This window comes from Macaca thibetana, chromosome 9 (genome assembly GCF_024542745.1).
Source record: "Macaca thibetana thibetana isolate TM-01 chromosome 9, ASM2454274v1, whole genome shotgun sequence".
Taxonomy (NCBI): Eukaryota; Metazoa; Chordata; class Mammalia; order Primates; family Cercopithecidae; genus Macaca; species Macaca thibetana.
Genome location: NC_065586.1, coordinates 68,453,894 through 68,474,983, shown reverse-complemented (window position 1 = coordinate 68,474,983; position 21,090 = coordinate 68,453,894). Strand labels below are relative to the sequence as shown.

The window sequence follows — 21,090 nt, the reverse complement described above, 5'->3', positions numbered from 1 at the left end:
TGATTCATCCAAAGAAGGTAAATGAACATGATATATTATACTATATTTTCTTTGAATTTTCTCATTTTTAGTGTTCAATGTAAGAGTCTTCTCAACTATATTATGATTTTTGGTGACATTGTAAATGAAGTTCCATTTTAACTTTATTTTTAAATTGTTTGTTACTGCTCTATAGAAATACATTTATTTTTTTACATATTTACCTTGTACTCTGAGACAATATAAATTCACATATTAGTTTTGGTAGATTTTAATGTTAATCTCTTAGGGTTTCTGTATAAATAAACATATCATTTAAGAATGAGGACAGAGGTTTTATTCTTCTATTTTCTCAAATCCTTGTGTCAATTATTTCCTTTTCTTTCCTTGTTGCAATGCTTAGAAGTTCCAATACAATTTTGAATAAAAGTGTCAAAGGCAGACATTCATAAGGAGTTTCTGATCTGGGTAGGAAAATGTTCAGTCTCTCATCATTAGGTTGGTATTCACTATAGTATTTATTATTGTTATTTGTTTCAGGTGCCTTTAATAATACTGAGGCCAGGTCCCTTATTTCCAGTTTCTCAAGAGTTTTTAATCATGCCTTGGTTTTCCATTTTGTCAAGGACATTTTTAGCAAGTTTGAGATGATGAAATTTTGTCACGGTTGTTTTATTTAATTTGCTATTTTAGTCTGTTGGGTGTTAAAATATAGTCATGGCTGCCTCATATAATCTATTAGTATTATGAACTACATCAATTGACTTTCAAATGTTGAACCAACTTTGGATTCCTGAAATAAATCACACTTTTACTTTCTACTGTGATTTTAATACAGTAATCTAGTGCATTTGTCATTCTCCAGTGCCTTAAAAATGTTGTATTTTATCTATCTACTATTTAATATTATTATCAGATGAAAGGGTTAGCCTAATCAATCTATTCAGTGACTAGATTCAAAACCGTAAGTAGACTTTGTGTGAAGTTCAGTGAAAAACCATTGAAGGATCACTTTCAATAACAATGCCATGTTATCTCAGACCAATATCAGCTTTACTAAGTTAGGAAAACAAGTCCTTAATTTAAAAAATTTATGTTTGAATAGATTTTTAAAATAATATTCAATCGTTAACAACAGGTCCTTAAATCTCAAAACAGCAAAATATTATTTTGCAAGAATAAAACAATATTCGCATGCCATCAATTTTATGTAATTATTTAAGTTACAAATATATATCGATTAAAATGTATGATCTTATCAAACTGAAATAAAATGGACATGTCACTCCTCACTATTTTTAATTCCTGTGTTCTATTTTGGGTTCTTAATATATTAATTGTATTCTACTTATAAAAGACGTTGCATATATTTGGTGAGCTATGCTAAAACTGTTCTCACTGATGGCAGTTTTTATATATGTGAATCATCAGAAAATATTTATTTTAGTTATAATTTTCAGTCTTTACTTTTAAATGTCTCAGTCTCTAAAGAAGAAGAAAAAAACTCTCTAATTGTAACTCTAAAATCCCAAAATCTCACAGAAAAAGAAACATGATTTTCAATCAGTTTTTACTGCCTTTAGGGCACACCTAATATGGTTATATAAGATTAGATGTTATTGTTCTCAGATGTTACAGATTTAGGAGTTCAGGTAATCCACATTTTGAATAGTACGGTAATTTTAAATACACAAAGTATGATTAAGAATGGGATATGATATTTAAAAGTTCAAATACATTATATAATAAGTATAGTTCGTGTAAAACATGTCTATTGCTAACATTTGTTATCACACAATTCTTCCTTATCCAAAATATACCACATACTAAAAACCACTTCAAAGTGTAGTATTATAGTACCATTATTTCCTGTCCATTAAAATTCATTACAAATACATGTAAAGAAAAGGACATTTTTAACAAATAGTGTTGGAAAAACTGAATATCCATGTGCAAAACAATGATTTTGGGCCATTACCTTACAACATATACAAAAATATTTAACTCAAAAATAAATTAAACCTAAATGCAAAATTTTAAACTATAAAAATGTTAGAAGAAAACATAGGGAAAAAAAACTTTATGATGTTGGATTTGGCAATGATTTCTTAAATATGACACCAAAAGCACGGGCAACAAAAGAAAAAGTAGACACACGAAACTACATCAAATTTAAATGTTTGTGCATCAAAGGACACTATCAACTCAGTGAAGAAGCAACCCACAGATTGGGAGAACATATTTGTAAATCATATACCTGACAACGGATCAAAACCCAGGTTATAAAAAGAATTCCTACAACTCAATAACACAAAACAAACAACCTGCTTTTAAAAATGGGCAAAGAGTTTGAACAGCCAATTCTGCTGGCTCACGCCTGTAATCCCAGCACTTTAGGAGGCCGAGGCAGGCGGATCATGAGGTCAGGAGTTGGAGAGCAGCCTGACTGACATGGTGAAACCCCGTCTCTACTAAAAATACAAAAATTATCCGGGCGTGGGAGTCGGCGCCTGTAATCCCAAAGCTGAGGCAGGAGAATTGCCTGAACCCGGGAAGGGGAGGTTGCAGTGAGCTTGCAGTGAGCAGAGATCGCACTACCGCACTCCAGCCTGGGTGACAGAGCAAGACTCCGTCTTGGGGGGAAAAAAAAGTCATTAAGTAAATGAAAAGATGTTCAACATCACTAATCATGAGGAAAATAAAAATCAAACCCATAACATATTAGTTCACATCCTTTAGGATTTTTTTGATAGACTATTGTAAAAAAACGCATAAATGAACAATTGTTGCCAATTATTTATTTTTTGTTCATTTACATTCACCCTTATTCATTGTTGGTGAGAATGCAAAGTGGGGTAGCTGCTCTGCGCAACAGCAGTTTCTCAAAAATTAAAAATATATACACCACATGATTCTGCTATTCCACTTCCGGGCATACACGCAAAAGTATTGAAAACAGAGGCTCAAAGAGATTATTTGTTTACGGCAGCATTAAACACAATAGCCCAAAGGTGGGAGGAACCCAAGTGTTCCTAGATATGTGAATGGATAAATAACATGAGATATATGTATGCAATGGAATATTACTCAGCCATTAAAAGAGAGGACATTTTGACACATGATACAACATGGATGAACTTTGAAAACATCATCCTGCCAGCATAATAAAGAGAACACAGCATTTAACACAAGCTAGTCACAAAGGGACAAAGACTGCATGACTTTATATGAGGTTCTGAGAATAGTCAAAGTCGTATGGATAAAAAGTAGAACGCAGGTTGCCAGGCACAGTGAGTGTAGGGGGTGAGGAAATAGGGAATTATTATTTAACGGGTTTGGAGTTTCAACTTGAGAATATGGAAAGTGTTTTAGAGATGGATGTGGTGATCATTGTATAATAATGTAAATATACATAATACCAGTAAACTGTGCACTTAGAAACATTTAAAATGCTTTCATGTTACATATATTTTATCACAGTAAAAAAAGATAGAGAAGTATTAACTGACGAAAACTCTAGGTATCATTTAGCCCCCAGCATTTGCTTTGAACTTTTTCTCACAAAATAAAAAGAGATTTAAATCAGCATGATTTTATATTTAGATACAAAAATCAAAGATGGCAATTGTGATAGGGTCAATATCCAGAATATCTGACCAGGATTACATTTTTACTAAACCTTATGAGCCAACAAGTTTATATTTTTTTTCTGTCCTTGTTATAAAAAGGAAAAAAAAAAAAGTTCAGATTCTATTGGATTTTCGCCATAAGAAATTCTATCTTTAAGGTCCATTACCTTCACCCCTTTTTTATGTTTTTCTAGGAATCCCTAGGTGATTCATACATTTCCACAAACCCGGAGTCAGCCACTCTTCTAATTCTATTCTTTACTATCAAGTTAACAGACACCTTCCTTCAGAGGTTGCTGCCATTATCCTCAGGAATAAATTACAACCCTGGCAAGCTTTATTTCTGTTCATTACACTGATGTAAAAACTAAATTGTGACCTCACATAAATAAAGTGTGTAAGACTTTACAGATAATGCAGTGACATTACATAGGACTTTACCAAATATTTTATGATGATGGAAGGGAGCAGAAGGACAATAAAGCCATTTTACTGGCTGGATTTGGCTACATTTTTTTTTTGTTTTTTTAGACAGAATCTTACTCTGTTGCCCAGGCTGGAGTGCAGTGGCGTGATATGGGCTCACTGCAACCTCCACCTCCTGGGTTTAAGTGATCCTCCGGAGTAGGTGAGATTATAGGCGTCCGCCACCACATCCGGCTAATTTTTATATTTTTAGTAGAGATGCAGTTTCACCATGTTGGCCAGGCTGGTCTTGAACTCCTGACTTCAGGTGATCCACCCACCTCGGCCACTTTCAGAATCTGTCCTCAGGCCTCCAGATAAGGACCAGATTATCTCATTTTGCTCTCTTATACAAACGCACACACTTGGATATTCCAATAATCTCCATGCCACGGAGTCCCCCTCAAACTGCTGAAAGACTGCAAAGAAAGAAAAATAAGATGTAAAGTAATCAATTTTATATAGAACTATGCTAAGAAAATAAATAACTTAGTTCCCAAAAACTGTACCATTTGAAGCTCATAAGCACAATAAGGACAGCAACACGAATAGAATAATTTTTTTTCATAACCTTCTGCACATGTAAAATTCCATCATTGTATTTCAATACTATCAAACAAGTATCATAAAAAGTAATAGGTATTTATCGGGGGGGAGCAGAAACAAGCAGAAGAAAGTTTTTAGATATGAAGAATAGCAGAAGAGACCCAATTAAGGCAGAGTGGCCATAGATGGCATCTTTGAGAAGGGGCCATACCACCCTCAACCTGATTCCTTTCCAAAACCCCTCCTTCCATTGCAGAAAAGCCTATGGAGTTATCTGGCATTTCTCATCATTTCTAATTAATATCTTCCAATAATAAATCCTGTACAAAGAAAAATTTAGCCCTCACTTCTTATAATGAAAAGCATTGCTTAAAATTTTTAAATATAAATTTTCCTAGTTTTTACTCAAGAAAGTTTCCTAAAATCTTGAGGTTCCTTGTTACTTCCAATGATATTTTATTGCATATTTTATTTGTCAACTGATGAACAGTGAGTTCATCCATCTAGGTGCTTGGGGGTTCTCTCTCACCAAAATATCAATCAAGCAAAACATAATTTGCTTGAACATCTGAATAGACAAACTGATATTTTCTACATTCAACCAGCAAATATATTATACAAGCCAAGCAAATAAAGCAAACATTTCAATTGATTTTATTGGTACATTTGGGAGAGAGAGAAAATATAGCTGTCAGTGAAAGATTATACCACCAATTTTAGACTTTTCAGAACATGTGGTATTTATGTCTGAAAAGTAGCTACAGACATATCAAGTAGCGTTTGCGCAAATATAGAGTCGTTTACAGGCAATTACAATAAAGGAACTCTGGCCAAGTTGCTTAATAGAGTACTCTGAATTTTATTTTTTATATATCATCATCAAAATGCAAGTCCTATGTGACCACCAACATATCATCATTGTTATTATATCTGCTGTTGTCCTTATGGTTTAGGGCCTCTGGGTTGATTCTACAAAGCTAATTAAACAGATCTTATTCTAGAAATGATGTGTGATTGGATTTCTCACCGCCACCATCTCCTTGTCCCCATCCTCATCGAAAAGATGCTTTCATGAAACACATTTTTTCAGCTTAAAAAAATTAATAGGAAGAATAATACTTTATGTAACTGGAGAAAATCAAGCCTAGGAAATAATCAAATTCACATTTAAAATTCCCTTTGGCTTTCTGAGGCTAGGTTCTTGTACATGCGTCACAATTTCTGTCAATTTTAATTTATTATTTTATTTGATTGCAAAACATATTTGTAATTTGTAACAAAAAATACAGTTTTTTTGTATTGTTTGTTTGTTTGTTGTTTGTTTCCTCAACAAGGTCTGGCAACTAGATATTTCTCTTCCTAAAATATATCGTAAAAAAGTAAATATTTCATTTGAAATTTAGAAATAATTTTATATTTTTAAGTTGGTATAAATATTAATGGCATAATGTAAGCATACTTTATTATGATTTATATGCTTCTAATCATATATTTGTTCCATTTTATTATGTAAAATAATATAATGTTTTCACACAGAATTACCAAAGAATAGTGGTAATGAAGAAAGACCTACTCCTGGAAATGAATGCATAATACTGATAAGTATAAAGTGATGGTGAGCTTAATGAATCTTTATAAACATAAAGAATATTGAAGAGAAAATGAACCCGACAGCTGTATGTCTGTCACTGATAAAGCCTGAGAAATAAAGCAGACAAAATGAAAAGCCTAAGAAAAGGAAATATCTATTTTTTTCAAGCCAGATTACAGACATTGATCGGTTTATGAGATTCGTATTTGTTTTATTTTTTAGATTTGGTTGTCCAAGTCCAATCATGTATTAACTAGTCATAAAATGATTTATATGAGGCTGAATTTAAATCAGTAATGAAATTCTTCAATCACGACAGTTGTGACTGTCACTTTTCACTGCCCAAAGGTCTCATAGTAAAAATATTTTTGGAAGGGACATTTTCTGCTCTCTCACCAGCAATATAACATTGATAAGCTGACACTAGTTCACAGGTCTTAGATGATAAGAAAAGTGCCTTATCCAAATGCTTTTCAAGTGTTTTCTAATGTAAACTCATAATTATCCTGGAAGTGAATGAATATGTTTTAAGTCAATAAGCTAACTAAGTGAGATTATTCATCCCTGAGTGTGTTCTTACCATGATACTTAATCATACTAAGGCTAATCAATGCCATCAACCACTCACTCCACTTCTTTTTTTAATGCACTGTACATGTGGTTGGCATTGTGCTAAGATCAAAGTAAATCAATCAAGTTTATTTTATTTGTTTATTTGTTTCCTCTCAAAGAGCTTACTGTCTGTTGGTACAGATAAGTAGGTGAAAGCAAAAAGTTGTCATAATATAGTGTGTTCAGCATTACGTACAAACACAGTAGAATAGCCTATGTTTGAAAGGAATGACACATTTTGCCAGACAATAAGACACCATTGCTCAGTTTTGGAAGAAAAAAAATGAATTAGCTAAGAAACAATACAGAGCATATACAGGACATAAAGACAGCATTAAGATAAAAATGAACTACTCTGGAGAGTGGTCAAGTTATATTGAAGCTGATATGTAGAGTTTAAGAAACAGAATGCTGGCTAGAGAGGTAGTCAGGGGCCATACCATGGAGGAATGCATGCACCAGAGTGAAGGCTTCAAGTTTGTCCTGGAGGCTAGGTAAGTAGGGCTAACAGGATTCTTTAAACTACAATATACTTGTTTTTACTGAACAATGTTTCTAGTGGCCCAGCACAGGGTTCAACACGGCACTTTAGTTGTCCTCATCACCTTTACCTTTTCTATATTCTGATAAAATATTTCTTTAAAAAAATAGTGAAATAGAAAACTTATCTTGATATTAGAGACTGTGTAAGAGAGGCTTACAACTACCAGAATTTTAAAAATAATTTATATAATATTTGACAAACAAGTTAAAGAAAAGACATGCTAAAATCATTCAGAAAAATGTGAAATAGTTTTACACATGACTGGTGAAGGTTTATCCAAATAATGCAACAATAGTTCTTAATATATCACCCAATGCAATTTACCTTTACAACAGATTATGAAGTAGAACCATATAAGCATCTTATGTGACAACTTAATCCTTTCTTCCTAGGGTCAGGAAAAAGGCAAAAAACTCTCTTTCACTTATTCTGCTTGATTAGGTAATGAAAGTCTTAGTGCAAAAATTTAAGACAAGGAAAGAAAGAATATTGTATTGCTAGAATCTATAATTGTCTACATAGAAATTCAAAATAGTTCACACAAAAATGCCACTAGAACTAATAAGTGCATTTAGGATATTATCAGAATACAAATTCAATGTACAAAATAATTTTAATGAATCATTCAAAACTAAAACTAAAATAAACAAGAAACGGCAAAGAAAAAAATAATAACAAAACAAGCATCAGCCAGGCACGGTGGCTCACACTTGTAATCCTGCACTTTGGGAGACCAAGGCAGGAGGATTACTTGAGGCCAGGAGTTTGAGACCAGCCTGGGCAACATAGTGAGACTCTGTCTCCACAAAAATAGTCTATTTTTTTTTTCTTTTTGAGAGGGAGTCTTGCCATGTCGCCCAGGCTGGAGTGCAGTGGCGCCATCTCAGCTCACTGCAACCTCCACCTCCTGGGTTCAAGTATCTCTCTGCCTCAGCCTCCCCAGTAGCCAGATTACAAGAACCCGCCACCACACCCAGCTATTTTGTATTTTTAGTAGAGATGGCGTTTCACCATCTTGGCCAGGCTGGTTTTGAACTGCTGACCTCGTGATTCACCCACCTCAGCCTCCCAAAGTGCTGGGATTACAGGTGTGAGCCACTGTATCTGGTCTTTTTTTTTTTTTTTTCCACAGAGTGTAGGTCTGTTACCAAGGCTAGAGTGCAGTGGCGTGATCTCGGCTCACTGCAACCTCTGCCTCCCGAGTTCATGTTATTCTCCCACCTCAGCCTCCCGAGAAGCTGGGATTACAGGCATCCGCCATTATGCCTGGCTATTTTGCATTTTTTTAGAGACGGGGTTTCATCATGTTATCCAGGCTGGTCTTGAACTCCTGACCTCAGGTGATCTGCCTGCCTCTGCCTCCCAAAGTGCCAATATTACAGGCATGATCTACAAAAATAATTTTTAAACAATTAGTTTGCTGTAGTGGTGTGCACCTGTAGCTCTAGTTACTTAGGAGGCTGAGGCAGGAGGATCACTTGAGCAGTGAGTTATGATCTTGCCACTGTACTACAGTCGGGGCAACAGAGTAAGTCTCCATCTCTCAAAAAAAAAAAGTATTATTTATATTAGCAACAAAACCCCTGAAATACCAGTATATACATATAATGAGATGTGTGATTAGTGTTATGCTTAACATTATAAAATGCTAATAAAATACATCAAAAAATACGTTGAAAAATATACCATTTTCACATAGTGTAGGCTTATATTGCTAAGATGTTAACTCTCCCGAAGTTGATTTATTGGTCAAATAGAATCCCAGTAATAACTAAATAACTGTTCAGTAAGTGGGCTCAAAAGCAGAATGGCAATAACAGAGGAAAATATCTGTAAAATGGAATATCAAACAATAAATATTTCCCAATCCCAAAAGGGACTATAATGAAAGATCTAACTTCCATATCACTGGAGTTCTGGAAAGAGAGGAGAAAGAGAGAATGACTAGAAAATACTAAAAGACTAAGAACTTACCAAATTTGGCAAGAGACATACAACTATAGTTACAAGAAGATGAGCAAATCCCAAACAAAATAAACCCAATGAAATCTATGCCAAGATGTATCACACATAATTACACTTCTAAACACCAAAGACAAATTTAAAAAAATATTTAAAGCAGTGAGAGAAAAACAACATCTTATCTGTCAGAAAAAAAAATCAATTTGAATGACAAAATTTTTTATCAGAATCCATGTAGGTCAGAAAGAAATGGCAAAATATTCTCCAAGTGCTAAAAGAAAAAGCATTGACCCTTTAAAATGAAAAAGTGCACTGCATTTGGGGTAAAAATAAATAAGCAAACAAACAAATAAACAACTAAGGAATCCCTGGTGTATCTTATTAAGTTTTTTAATTAGAATATAGTAAGCATGTATTCACCTATTTCTAATGCAGACAGGATTTCAATAGTCTATAAACCAGTTTGCCTAAGACTTACAGTTTCTAGATTGCTGTGCTTCTTTGCCTGAAATTTTATACATATTTAATCATTATGATTTAATTTAGTTGGCATTTTTATTACATCATTGTGTTAATAGTAAAATTAATATTTATAATTACATCATTACAACATACAATAAAAACTACAATTTTTTATTCCATTCCCATCTAGCTTCATGTTTGATTGTTCTGAATTACTTTCAACTTTCTTTGCTGAGTCTCTTGGTATTACTTTTAATAGGTAAATGAATTATTTACATTTTATTACATGCATTTTACCTATATAACAAACCTGAACATGTACCCCTGAACCAAAAATAAAAGTTTAAAAAAATGAGATGGTGGATGGTTTAAATAGACACAGTGTTTACTTTTTATAATTGAACAGAATGTTTTTTTCCCCTAAATTTATAGCAGGGTAGAAAAGGCAACTATTTTAGTGAAACAATATTAATGTGTTGTTGAGAAAAGAACTGTTCTTACTTTTAGTGACCTTTTGCAATGCTATTTCAAGCTTTTAAATTAATAAGGCATAGGGTAATATGACCACATGCTGGATATCTTGTGTTTAGGCAGTAAGAAAGATGGCATAATTTTTCCCATTTATTTTAAAACCTACTTCTTTGGGTAAGTGAACATGATTATTTAAATGCTCAAGTGAGCGTTTTTACACATGCAAAATGAAAGTCCATGGAATAAACATATTCATTTATACTTTGTGATATGCAATTATTTTAAATGCTATGGTTACTTTAAAGCATATATTAAAGCCACACATGTCAGCTTATATAATAGCAATGAAAAGCAATTCATGACCAAAGGACATAAAGGTACATGAAATAAATAGAGCAGGAAGCTCTAACATACAGTAAAAGTGTAGGAGATCAATAACATTGATGGGAAGGGGGAAGGGAGACAAGAGACGAATTTCTTTCAAGCCTTTTTGTAGCATTGATATTGTATGTGCTTACAGTGTGAGAATAATAAGTTCTGGGAGAACTGCTGATAGAGATGAGAAAAGATATTACATTTGCCTTCAAATCACCATTTCCCACACCAACAGCCCCTCACCACGTATGAATGCCTGTGGGTATGGCTAAGTTTAGAGTATTTGTAACACCGCAAGTTGTTATTGTGATCTCCACGCAGCACTGAAAACATATTCTTTCAATGCCTTTATTTCTACTTGCTTTGTATTTATTATATGTCTTTCATCTGTAGATACTTAGGTTTCTTTATTCCTTGAGTTCTTTTTAAGTGGGGATGAATTAACCATGTATATGCCAAACAAAATGTGCTTACTTTCTCAAGTAGGTATTCATACATCCATGTTTATTGCAGTCTTTGCACAGTTTTCAAGAGATAGAAGCAATTCAAATGTCCGTGGAAAGATTAATGGATAAAGAAAATGTAGTATATACATAAAATGGGTTATTATGAATCCTTAAAAAAGAAAAGAATATCCTGTCCCATGCTACAACATGAATGAAACTCAACGATATTATGCTAAGTGAAATTAGTAACAAAAAGACAAATAATGTTTTATCCCACTTTTATGAAGTCTTAAGTAGTCGAAATAATAGAAACAGAAAGTTAGAAAGGTGGTTACCAATGGCTGGAGGGGGTAGGGGATTAGTGTTTAATGGGTCCAGAGTTTCAAGATTAGAAAGTTCTAGAGATTTGTGCACAACAATGGGAATTTAATTAACAGGACTGAAATGTATACTTAAAAATTGTTAAGATAGTAAATTTGATGTTATATATTTTACCACAATAAAAATAATTTCTATAAGAGTAACAATGCTATGATTAATTTGTTGCCAAATAGATTAGATTTTTCAGATTATAGTATTCAATAACAATCAATATTGGAAGCCTTAATTCCTTACATGTATAGTGTATCTTGCTCTCAGCCTCAATTCTGATTTATATTTATGATAAGAATAAGAATGAGGAGTTTCATTTCTGAAAACTCACATTTGGCTCCCAGCCCAATTTATAAAACTTCTAATAATATGAATAAATGCTTGCATTAAGACAACTCCAGAAATATTGAGTGAATGCATTTCATTTAAAGTGAAATAAATGCTCTCAAAATAATAGGTAGTGTTTGCTATATATCTTTGCATGCATATACAGCAAACCATACCTTAACTAAAATATTAAAAATTACTTAACTGAATTATAAGAAATAACAGCACTGATTTGATGATAAAGAGTTTAGCCTCTAGCTTCCTCCAAATCATTGTATACAATCTGAGAACACATAACTCCCCCAAATATAGATGTTGTCATTTAGAAAGTGGCATAAAAATAAGTACATGAAAATGAGCCAAATGCTCTTTATTCCAAGACAGCAGTATCAGTTTGCAAGAGGCAGTATGTGACTTTGAAGAAGATAGTTTATAAAACACAGAGAGTCATATTTTAAAGAGTAACGTCTACAATTCCTCTTAGTAAGGAGTTTGGTATAGGAAAATCTTAAATGTGATTTGCTGGACTAATACTTGAATTTCAAGATATTGATAAGAGACAGTGTTAAATAGTATTTTGCACACATGATTTCCTCCCCCTAATTTAGGTGAATATATTTTTCTCATTGGATATCCTATGTTAAATACTATTTGTGTATCTAAAAATAAAAAGAAAAAGGCCTCAAATTTTTAACTCTGCACACTACATCTGCAAATGTAAAAGCCTAAAACAAATTTATTAGGCCAAAACACAAAAGCAGGAGAATTTTTCAGCTTAGATGAGAGAAGTGCACCTGGCTTCAGACATACATAGAACAAGGAGATCAAATGATGTTTTTTTAAAGATTCTTGATTTCTGCCTCAGAGCTCTGCTTTGAAAACTCTTTGCCTCATTTGGGTGGTTACTGTGATGACCCAATGGCAAGTTTAATATTCATCATCTCAGCACTGAGAAACTAATGATGAGCACTACCTAGGTCATGTGTTGTCTATCATTATATCAATTTCTATGTCCAGAGATACTGAATATCCTGATTAATTTGAATCTCACATCCATCCTTTATATTCAAAGGATTATCAGAGTGCTGCCCTGAGAAGTAAAAAGGAGTTCTATTAACAAAAGACAGATGACATTAAAAATACCAGCAATAAAGAGAGAGACTGAAAGCTGGGGAATGATTCCTGGAGGAATGATGCTTGACCTCAAAGTCTGAAAAACTTACTAGCATTTCAGTGCATGGATGAATGACAAGCAATACTTTGTAAGGGGCACAAAAAGAGGTATGAGAACAAACTGAAGAGGATAAAGTCAGAGACGTCCACAGAAATAAAATTGCTGAAAGAAATTTTGCAATAAAAAAAAAAGAGGATGAGATGTTGGATAAAGGGGAAAAATACAGGGCCAAAGGGCAGCTAAAATATGGCAAAAATATACATAAACACAAAACAAGACAACATGTTATATGATTTTAAGAGTGGCACAAGCGTAAGCCAAGAATTCTCAGGTATGCAAAAACATTTCCGAATGAGATAATAAAGAAAGAAGTGAGGAGGTTTGTGTTATTCTGAGTATATCTTAAAAGACAAATAATAATTTCAATAGGCAAATATGGAAAGATAATTTTAAACAGAGTGAAGTACAAAATATGGTAAAGCACAGATTGAGGGAAAGATTTAGTTGTTTAGTTTGTTGTTTCTAAGTAAGAGAGAAATTGAAACATGTCAAAGCTATGTAACTTTCAGCAGAACGCATTTTAAATGGCTGACTTCTTTTTTTACCCATGAGGGAGAAAAAGTTACCCCACCATTATAGAACAAAATGTGGGGCTTAATCAGGATTTCAAGTTTGGTTTAACATTTTTTAAAAATCAAAAAATATAATATACCATATTAATGGATTGATAAGGAGTTGCTTCTAATGGATAAGCCAATAAGTAATATCTTAATATGGAATCTATTCCTGGTGAAGTTACTGTGAACATTGTTGACATGACGACAAAATATTTAGAATACTCTGTATCCTTAGTTGGTAAAGAAGTGGCAGCAGGGTCTGAGAGGATTGACTCTAGTCTTTAAATTAGAGGTTCTAATGTGGGTAAAGTGTGGTCAAACAGCATCACATGCTACAGATAAATTGTTTGTAAGAGGGAGAATCAATCAATGTGGCTAACTGCACTGTCAGCTTATTTTAAGAAATCACCACAGCCTTCCCAATCTTTAGCAACAATCATTCTGATCAGCCAGCAGCCATCAACATCAGAGCAAGACTATCTACCAGCAAAAAGATTATAACTCACTGAAGCCTCAGATTATTGTTGGATTTTTTTAGCAGTACAGTCTTTAAAAAATTTAGGTATACAAATTTTTGGACAAAATACTATTGCACACTTAATAGACTACATTAGAGTGTAAGCATAACTTTTATATACACTAAAAAAAAAAAAAACACGTAACTTAATTTATTGCACTATTTGCTTGATAGTGGTGGTCTGAAACCAAAACCACAGTATCTGTGAGGTATGCTTATAGTTGCAAAAGTAGACAGAAGATTAGAAAGGATATGGAAAGTTTGAACAACACTGCCAACCAAATTGGTATTTACAAGACAATAAACTGAACACATGTAGAATATACATTTGTTTCCAGAGAAATTGATATTCAATAAAATATTTCATATACTGTGTCATAGAATGTCTCACTAATTTTTTTAAAAATAAAATCATTTATAGATGTTGTACTCAAATGTAATTACATTTGAACTTGATAACAAAAAATAAAAAGATCCCCAAATATTTTCAAGTTAAGCTACACAATTCCAAAAATCCCATGATAAAATATAAATTACAAAGTTTTAAAATCTTTTAACTAAATAAAAATAAAATCACAACATACCAATATTTGTACAAAACAACTAAAATACTGCTTACAGGGATTTAAAATGTCATAGAAAACAAAATTTTTTAACTGATGATCTAAGCTTCCTCTTAAGAAACTAGGAAAAGATAGCAAAATAAATGCAAGAGGAAGGAAGAAAATTATAAAGTTAAGAGCAGAAAACCGTGAAAGAGAAAATGGTCAAACAATACAAAAAATCAACAAAACCAGAAATGGTTTCTTTAAAAAAGTTTTTATTATTGAAAAAAAACTTAGCTACTTTGATACAGAAATTAAGAAGGAAAACATATGTTACCAGCTTCAAGACTGAAAGAGAATGGATCCCTCCAGAATCTAAAGCTAACAAAAGAAAAATAAAGGAATATTATGAGCAACATTTTGTCAGTAATATTTAATAACATATAAAATTGGCACAATCCTTAAAGACAAATTATCAAACTTACATTGAAAGAAATAGAAAATTAGAATAGCCCTATATTTTAAGAATACTAAATTTGTAGTTTAAAATCTTCCCACAAAGAAAAGTTGAGGCTAATATGGCTTCAGAGGGGAACTAAATGCAACATTTAAGAAGAAAAAAAATAACAATTTTACACAAAACCTTTCAGAAAATACAGATAGGGTTAATACTTCTAAAATTATTTTATAGAGCCACATGACTCTGATGCTGAAACAACACATAAATATTATAAGGAAAAAATGACCAAGAATACCGCTTATGAACACAGATACAAAATTTCTTAAAATAATTTAGATAATTCAATCCAGCAACATATAAACAAGATAATATGTTATAAGCAAGTAGCATTTATCACAGGACTTAATGTTTGTTTTAATATGAGAAAATAAATCGATACTATTGGTTAAATTAAGAGAACTGAAGAAAAAAATCATATGGTCATTTTAATAGAGGCAAAAAAAATTTTTAAAAAGCCCAACATTTATTTTGAGAAAAATTATCAAAAAGCTGGAAATAGGACATTTCCTCAACCCCCAAAAATGATGAAATATAAAGAAACATACACTATAGATAACATTTCATTCTAATATTGCCACTGACACTTTCCCTTGAGATTGGGAGTCAGGCAAAAATTCTGCTCTCATTGCTTCTGTTTAACATTTCATTAGATGTCTTTGCAAGTGCAATAAGGGGAAAAATGCAAGGAAAAGACAAAATGATTGAAAAGGAAGATATAGAACTGTCTTCATTTATAGACTCCATGATTTCACACATAGAAAATCTTGACAATCTAAATGTCTACTCTAAGAATAAGTTTAAAATTGTGAAGCTGAAGAATAGAAAAAAAAAAAAAAAAAAACAATCTTTTGTTTCTCCATAACCAGCAAGGAATAATTACAAAATAACATTTTTAAAATACCATTTACATCACATCAAATTAATTAAATACATGAAGTATATTTGAGGAAAAATATGCTAGACATCTACCTAAAAATATAAAACATAACTGAGAAAGATTAATAATGATCTTTAAAAATTTTAAAATATGAAAAATATAAATTAAATCTCTGTATCCTTTTTCATAGAAATTGACAAGGTCTTTAGACAATTCATGTAAAAACATAAAACACTTTAAAAAGCCAAAATAGCTTCATAAAGAGTACAAAATCATAGTACTTATCCTATGTGATTTCAAAACTTACCCTGGATGTTGGCATAAGAGTAGACAATTTGATGTTGGAACAGAACAGAGAGTCCAGGAATAGATCTAAGACATCAAAAGCAATTCAATGGGGAAAGGAAAGGCTGTTTAACAAATGATCCTGGAAAGTTGGATATCTGTATTTAAAAGAAAAAAAGAAAACCTTTGATTCTTATCCCACTCGTGTTCAAAAAATGACTTGAGATGGATCATGGCCCTAAATATAAAAGGAAAAATTGTGAGGCTTCTGGAATTAAACAAAGAAAAATATATTTGGGGGTTGAGGTGGGCAAACAGATTTCAAATCAATGCAAGATATATTGGGAAAATTACAGATTAGAAAATATGTATGCATTAATAAAGGACTCATTCATAATAAATGAAAATCTCCTACTACATAATAATGGGAAGACAGCCTACTAAAGGTGAACAAAATTTTTGCCCAGAATTTCAAAATAAAACTGTATGAAAAGCCAGTTAGCACATAAAAGGATATTCAACATAATTGGTCATAAAAATATACAAAGTAAAAGCACAATCAGATACCACGACATTTCCAGTAGAATAGCTAAACTGTTAAGTCTGACAAAATTAAATATTTCACAACAGTTATGTTGTAGAATAACCAAGACTCTCATGCTCTGCTGGCAGGGATGTAAAATAATATAACAACTTTGGAATACTGTTTACCAGTTTTTTTATTATTTTTTAATTTAACTTTAACTTCAGGGAAACATATGCAGGTTTGTTATATAGGTAAACTTGTGTCATGGGGGTTTGTTGTACAAATTATTTTGTCGTTAGGATGGTGGCCCTCTTCTCACAGCTCCACTAGGCAGTGCCCCAGTAAGGACTCTGTATGGGGGCTCCTACCCCATATTTTCCTTCTGCACTGCCCTAGCAGAGAGGTTCTCCATGAGGGCCCTTCCCATGCAGCAAACTTCTGTATGGGCATCCAGGCATTTCCATACACCTTCTGAAATCTAGGCAAAGGTTCCTAAATCCTAATTCTTGACTTCTGTACACTTGCAGTCTCAACACCATATGGAAGCTGCCAAGGCTTGGGGCTTACACCCTCTGAAGCCCTGGTCTGCAGCTCTACAGTGGCCCCTTTGAGCCATGTCTGGGGTGGCTGGGATGCAGGGCACCAAGTCCCTTGTGTGTGCACAGCACATGGACAGTGGGCCTGGCCCATGAAACTATTTTTTCCACCTAGGCCTCTGGGTCTGTGATGGGAGGGGCTGGTGGGAAGACCTCATGCCCTGGAGACCTTTTCCCCATTGTCTTGGTGATTAACATTTGGCTCCTCCTTACTTATGCAAATTTCTGCAGCCAGCTTGAATTTCTCCTCAGAAAATGGAATTTTCTTTTCCATTCTATTGTCAGGTTGCAAATTTTCTAAACTTTGATGCTCTGTTTACCTTATAAAAATGAATGCCTTTAACAGCACCCAAGTCGCCTCTTGAATGCTTTGGTGCTTAGAAATTTCTTCTGTTAGATACCCTAAATCATCCCTCTCAAGTTGACAGTTCCACAGGCCAGGTGCAGTGGCTCATGCCTGTAATCCCAGCACTTTGGGAGGCCAAGGTAGGTGGATCACCTGAGGTCAGGAGTTCGAGACCAGCCTGGCCAACATAGTGAATCCTTGTCTCTACAAAAACTACAAAAATTAGTTGGACATTGTGGCACGCATATGTAATCCCAGCTACTCAGGAGGCTGAGGCAGGAGAATCATTTGAATGCAGGAGGCAGAGGTTGCAGTGAGCCGAGATTGCACCATTGCACACCAGCCTGGGTGACAAAAGTGAGACTCCAAAAAAAAGGAAGGAAGGAAGGAAGGAGGGAGGGAGGGAGGAAGGAAAGAAGAAAGGAAAGAAAGAAGGAAGGAGGGAGGGAGGGAGGGAGGGTGGAAGGAAGGAAGGAAGGAAGGAAGGAAGGAAGGAAGGAAGGAAGGAAGGAAGGAAGGAAGGAAGGAAGGAAGGGAAGTTCCACAAATCTCTAGGGCACAGACAAGGGGCAAAATCCCTCCAGCCTCTTTGCTAAAACATAACAAGAGTCACCTTTGCTTCAGTTCCGAATAAGTCCTCATCTCCATCTGAGACTACCTCAGTCTAGATTTCATGGTCCATATTATTATCAGCATTTTGGTCAAAGCCATTCAACAAGTCTCTAGGAAGCTCCAAACTTCCCCACAGTTTCCTGTCTTCTTCTGAGTCCTCCAAACTGTTTCAACCTCTGCCCATTACCCAGTTCCAAAGTCGCTCCCACATTTTCAGTTACCTTTTCAGCAGCACCCCACTCTGTTGGTCCCAATTTACTATATTAGTCTGTTTTCACACTGCTGATAAAGAAACACTGGAGACTGAACAATTTACAGAAGAAAGAGGTTTAATTGGACTTACAGCTCCACATGGCTGGGGAAGCCTCACAATCATGGCAGAAGGCAAGGAGGAGCAAGTCACATCTTAACGTGGATGGTGACAGGCAAAAAATGAGAGAGCTTATGCAGGGGAATGCCTCTTTTTAAAACCATCAGATCTCATGAGACTTATTCACTATTACAAGAACAGCATGGGAAAGATTTGCCCCCATGATTAAATTACCTCCCACCAAGTCCTTCCGACAACACATGGGAATTCAAAATGAGATTTGGTTGGGGACACAGTCAAATCATATCAAGCATGGAATGTTTTTCTATTTCTTTGTGTCATCTCCAATTTCTTTGAGTAGTGTTCTGTAGTTCTTCTTGTAGCGATCTTTCACCTCCCTAATTAGTTGTATTTCTAGTATTGTATTCTTTTTGTGGCAATTGTGAATGAGATTGGGTTCTTGATTTGGCTATTGGCGTAACTGTTGTTGGTTTATAGGAATGCTAATGATTTTTGCACATTGATTTTGTATTTTGAGACTTTGCTGAAGTTGTTTATCAGCTTAAGAAGCTTTTGAGCTGAGACTATGGGGCTTTCTAGATAAAGACAATGTCCTTTGCAAGCAGAGATAGTTTGACTCCCTCTCTTTCTATTTGAATCCCCTTTATTTCTTTCTCTTGCCTGATTATTCTGGCCAGGACATCCAGTGATATTTTGAATAAAAGTGGTGAGAGAGGACATCCTTGTCATGTGCTAGTTTTTCAAAAGAATACTTCCAACTTATTCTTATTTAGCAAGATGTCTGTAGCGTTGTTATAAATAGCTCTTATTATTAGGTTGGCACTATTAAAGATAATGTCAAAAACTGCAATTACTTTTGCACCAATCTAAAGATTTTGAGATATGTTCCTTTAATACCCAGCTTTTTTGAGAGTTTTTAGCATGAATGGCTGTTGAATGTTATCAAAAGCCTTCTCTGCATCTATTGAGATAATCACATGATTTTTGTGTTTAGTTCTGTTTATTTGATGAATCACATTAATGGATTTGTATATGTTGAATCAACCTTGAATCTCAGGGATAAAGCTTACTTGATCATGGTGGATACGTTTTTGATGTGATTTCGTTTGCCAGTATTTTGTTGAGAATTTTTGCATTTATGTTCATCAAAGAAATCGGCCTGAAGTTTTCTTTGTTTATTGTGTCTCTGCTAGGTTTTGGTATCAGGATAATGCTGGTTTCATAGAATGAGTTAGGGAGAAGTTCCTTCTCCTCAGTTTTTGAAGTAATTCTAGGAGGAGTGGTATCAGCTCTTCTTTGTACATCTGGTGGAACTCAGCTTTGAATCCTTCTGGTCCTGGGCTTTTGGAGGTTCTTAAGCTTTTTATTACTAACTGAATTTCAGAGCTTGTATTGGTCTGTTCAGGGATTCAATTTCTTCCTGATTCTGTCTTGGAAGGGTATACGTATCCAGGAATTTCTTCATTTTTTCTAGATTTTCTAGTTTATGGGCATAGAGGTGCTCATAATATTCTCTGATAACTGTATTTCTGGCAGGGAGGTCAGTGGTAATATCCCCCTTGTCATTTCTGATTGTGTTCTTTTGAATCTTTTCTCTTTTCTTTTTTTTAGATGGGGGGCACAGACAGCAAGTTTATTTGGTGAATGCTGATGGCAAACATCATCCAAGAGAGACAAGATGGGAAAGGTGCTATGACAAGAGTGTCTAGGGAGACTTCAGGATACATAAAAAATCCAACACAGGGAAAATCATGGGCTCTTTGGAGACTGGGAGGGTCCTCAGCCATTCGGCACCATGCAGATGAGCTTGTCATAGTTAATATAACCATTGTTGTCCTCGGGCCCTGTCACCAGTATCTCTACTTTTTCCTCTGTCATCTTCTCACCCAGTGTGACAAGAACATGTTAGATTTCAGCACCCATGACAGTGCCATTTCCTTCCTTGTCAAAAACCGAAGTCCTTTGACATAATCCTCATAGATGCCCTGGTCCTTGTTTTTGGCCACCACCATCTACAGCATGAGCAGAAAGTGCTGAAAGTTTAGCACCTTCATATTCATTTCATCACTCTTGGGGTTCCCCAGGACTTTGGGCACCTCAGTGTTGGTGAAGTTCTGGCCCAGGGCCCTCATCATGTTCCCAAACTGGCTGTACAGGAGCTTGCCATCACCTGTTCAAACAGCTGGAAAGCCTCCTTGAACTCTGCAGTGTGGTCCTCAGTGAAGTCACACATCTTGACTGCTCCTCCTTTCTTTTTATTAGTCTAGCTGGTGTTATTAGTCTATCTCTTATTAATTTTTTTTTAAAATAAGAAAACAGCCCACATATGTGTTGATGTTTTGAAGGGTTTTTCATGTCTCTAT

General features: G+C 34.3%; 1 pseudogene; it reads right to left on the bottom strand.

Annotated features, from left to right (window-relative positions):
- Positions 1-20,506: 20,506 nt before the first annotated feature.
- LOC126962344 (myosin light polypeptide 6-like) lies at positions 20,507-20,960 on the bottom strand (annotated as a pseudogene).
- Between the last annotated feature and the right edge of the window lie 130 nt (positions 20,961-21,090).